General features: G+C 42.5%; 1 non-coding gene across 1 annotated transcript; it reads left to right on the top strand.

Moving 5' to 3' along the window:
* Nucleotides 1-2604: 2604 nt before the first annotated feature.
* LOC132604734 (small nucleolar RNA R71) lies at nucleotides 2605-2711 on the top strand. The gene has a single exon (XR_009568836.1). It is a non-coding gene; the product is annotated as a small nucleolar RNA R71 (small nucleolar RNA).
* The last annotated feature ends 1076 nt before the right edge of the window (nucleotides 2712-3787 follow it).

Genomic DNA, 3787 nt, shown 5'->3' with positions numbered 1-3787 from the left:
ATAAGATCTTCCGGCTAGCCGATCAAGCATTTGATCAATAAAAGGCATAGGGAAGTGATCCTTGCAAGATGCGGTATTCAGCTTCCGGTAGTCCATACACACTCTCCAACCGGTGACAGTCCTTGTTGGAATCAACTCATTTTTCGAGTTAGGGACAACAGTGATGCCCCCTTTCTTTGGCACACACTGAACAGGGCTTACCCAAGGGCTGTTGGCAATCGGGTAAACCACCCCAGCATCTAACCACTTAATGATCTCCTTCTTCACCACCTCTTGCATCGGTGGATTTAATCTTCTCTGATGTTCAACACTCGGCGAACTTTCCTCCTCCAACTGTATTCGGTGCTCACAAATTCCGGCGGGAATCCCCCGGATGTCTGCAATAGTCCAACCCAGAGCTCTTAAATGCTTTCTCAAGACTACGATGAGTCTTTGAATTTGGCCCTCATTCAGAAGCGATGACACAATAACTGGAAGAGTAGCATTTTCTCCAAGAAATACATATTTAAGATGTGATGGCAGTTTCTTGAGTTCCAGTTTCGGTGGCTCAATAATTGATGGTTTTGCTGGAGGAGTTGTTCGTTTCTCTAGATCAAGAGACAATTTCTTGGGCTCATAAGAGTAAGACCCCAGACCTGTGAGTGAATTCACTGTCTCATTATATCCCTCCATTTGGTCGGCATCAAAATTCACCAAGATGGCCAACAATGCTTCGCTCAAGCATTCTTCCTCCATTTTAAATTCCACTGCTTCATCCACCTTGTCAACAGAGTTTATGACTGAAATGCTTTGATAAGGACTAGGTAACTTCATGCCTTTGCTAGCGTGAAAAGTCACCTCCTCATCGTTCACCCGGAACTTTATTTCGTGCTTTTCGGAGTCCATAAGAGCCCTCCCTGTGGCAAGGAAAGGTCTTCCCAGAATAATAGGAATTTCTTGATCAATAGCACAATCAAGAATCACGAAATCTGCCGGCAGTAGAAATTCCCCGATTTGAACCAGCACATCATCAACTACTCCAACTGGCCTTTTTATCGATCTGTCAGCCATCTGCAACCTCATGGTAGTTGGCCTTGGCATAGCTAGCCCCGATCTCTTAAAAATTTCCAGGGGCATAAGATTTATGCTAGCCCCGTTATCACACAAAGCCCTGGCAAAATTTTGCTGCCCTATGGTGCATGGAATTGTGAATGCTCCCGGATCTTCCCTCTTTTGCACAGTGGTTTTGGAAAGAATGGCACTAACGCGGTGAGTGATACCCACAGTGTCGTGTTTCAATGGCTTTTTCTTCTTTGTTAAAAGATCCTTCAAATACTTAGCAAAGCCAGGCATTTCTTTAACAGCATCCATGAAAGGAATGTTCATCGTCAACTGCTTGAGTTGATCATAAAATCGCAAGCACTTCTCATCTTCTGTTTTTCTCACCAACCTTTGAGGAAAAGGCGGTGAAGATTTAAACAATTGGCTCAAAGGGCGAAGAGCACCGGAAAGTTTTGCCTTCCCCTTTTCCTGGTTTTCCACCGGTTCCTTTGGTTTATTAAGATTCAGCTCTTCTTCAACTACAATGGGGACTTCCTCCCCTGCTTCTTCCTCGACAATATCATCCAATACACTAGGCTGCGCTTCTTTTTCAACAATTGGTTCCTGATCAATTGGCTTTTTATTGTCACCCTGAAGTATTTTTCCACTTCTGGTGCTAATGGCAAGTACATTCTCCACAGAGTTCACTCCATTACCTTTTGGATTAGGAACTGTATCACTCGGTAATTGTCCCCGTTGAGGAGTATGCACTTCTCGGGAAAGGTCTCTGAATTGCGCTTCAAGCTTCTGAATGGAAGCTGAATGCGATAGTTGGACCTGGGACATTCCCTTGATTGTGCTCTCTGTTCTGTCTTGATTCATCAGCATTTTCTGCATCATACTCTTCAGTTCTGCAGAATCATTAGACGTGTTACCAGCAGAGTTAGTAGCTGAATTATCTTTCCATGGCTGGGAATTGGATGCTTGCCCCCTAGGTGGAATGTAGGGGTTAGAGCTCTTGTTGCCATAATTATTGTTATTGTAATTCCCTTGATTGGGATTACCCTGATCAGTTCTTCCATAATTCTGTCCTTGGTAATTTTGTTGAGGCCTTTGCCATGGGTGATTACCGGAACCTTGGTAGTTTTGCCGTTGATAACCCCCTTGCGAGTTATTGACATAATTCGCATCCTCATATTGTGGCTGCCCCTCAAGATAAGTTTCGTCAGAAACTTGATACATTCCGGGAGCATGAGGTGGCATCTCATCGATAACGTTTACACATTTGGCCTCTTTCTCCATAAGCCTTTTGGATAATAAATCCACGGTGGTTTGCAGTTGAGCGAACGCATGATCTCGCTCATGATTTTCTTTGGCCACCGCGGCCACAGAGGGACTACCATATGATAGGAATTCACTATCAGTCGAATGCCAGGCTTGATTATGGTAGTAAGCTTGTCGAGCAACCGGGTGATGTTGACAAAGGTTTTGTCCATAAAGCATCCCCCAGCTGCAGTGTTGACAGCTATTTGATTCATTGTATCTAGCCCCTTGTAGAACTTCTCTGTGAGAATTGCATCTGGAAATCCATGATTCGGAGATTGAGCTAGATAATATTTGAACCTCTCCCATGCAGCATATAGTTGTTCCCCTGGAAGTTGTTTAAACCCAAAAATCTTATCCCGAAGCTCAGCCTTTTTGCTGGGTGGGAACCATTTTTTTAGAAAGATATTGGCCAGCTCATTCCAGGTATGAATAGTATTGCTCGGGAGCTTTTCATACCATTCCCTAGCTTGGCCAGCTAATGAATATTTGAAAACCCGCAGTCGCAGTGCATCAGCAGTAACAACACCTTGAGATTGTTGGGAACATACATGCACGAAATTCTTTAGGTGTCGAAGTGGACAGTCTTCCGAAGAATTTCGGAAATAGCCTTCAAGTTTCAATAGCTGATAGATAGAACTATCAATTTTGAAATTAGCATTTCCTGTTCTCGGGGGAACTACAGCAGAAGCATAATCAGCTTCGTCGATGAATTCTGCAAATACATTCTCATCCTCCTCTTCTTCTGGTGCAGGATGGTTCACTTGGATCCCCCCTTGGTTCCCTTGATTGCGATGGGGTCTTCCAGCCATGTTCACCTGGTTCACTAAAACAGCAAACGAGGTGTGATGGAATAGAAAAAGTTTTAAAGAATAGTACACAACAATTAGTAATTTCTGAACCGTATTCCCCGGCAACGGCGCCAAAATTTGATACGCTCAAATTACACCTATTAATGGCGTAAAGCGGACGTTGTCAAATATAGTAACCCAACAAGGTTGGGGTCGAATCCCACAGGGAATATGGAGAGAAAAGAGTACTAATCGTATGCGATACCAATCTTTAAATGCTTTAATCCTATTCTGGATAGTTTGAATTGATTGTTGAATAATGTAATTGAATACTTTGACTTAGAATGTAATTAATATGAGAGAGAGACTAAGGTTGTGTTTCCCAATTTGATTAGATATTATGCTTCGGATTTCAATGTGATATACTTCTAATGGTTGTTCTAAGAATATGCACTTGATCTCTTAAAGACTTCTTAATGTTTCCCAACAGTTAAGCAGTATTTCCTCTTTATGATTCTTCCGAATATAAAAGAGTTACAATCGAAGAGCGACCAATAATGCCAATTTAGACTTATTCTTATTCCTAAGTTAGTCTATTAAACGAGGGTTAACGCCTCGAGTCATTGTTATTCAATCTTACCAATATTGACTCT

Source organism: Lycium barbarum, chromosome 7, assembly GCF_019175385.1.
Source record: "Lycium barbarum isolate Lr01 chromosome 7, ASM1917538v2, whole genome shotgun sequence".
Taxonomy (NCBI): Eukaryota; Viridiplantae; Streptophyta; class Magnoliopsida; order Solanales; family Solanaceae; genus Lycium; species Lycium barbarum.
Note: the sequence above shows the minus strand (reverse complement) of the source record. Positions and strands in the feature narration are given on the sequence as shown.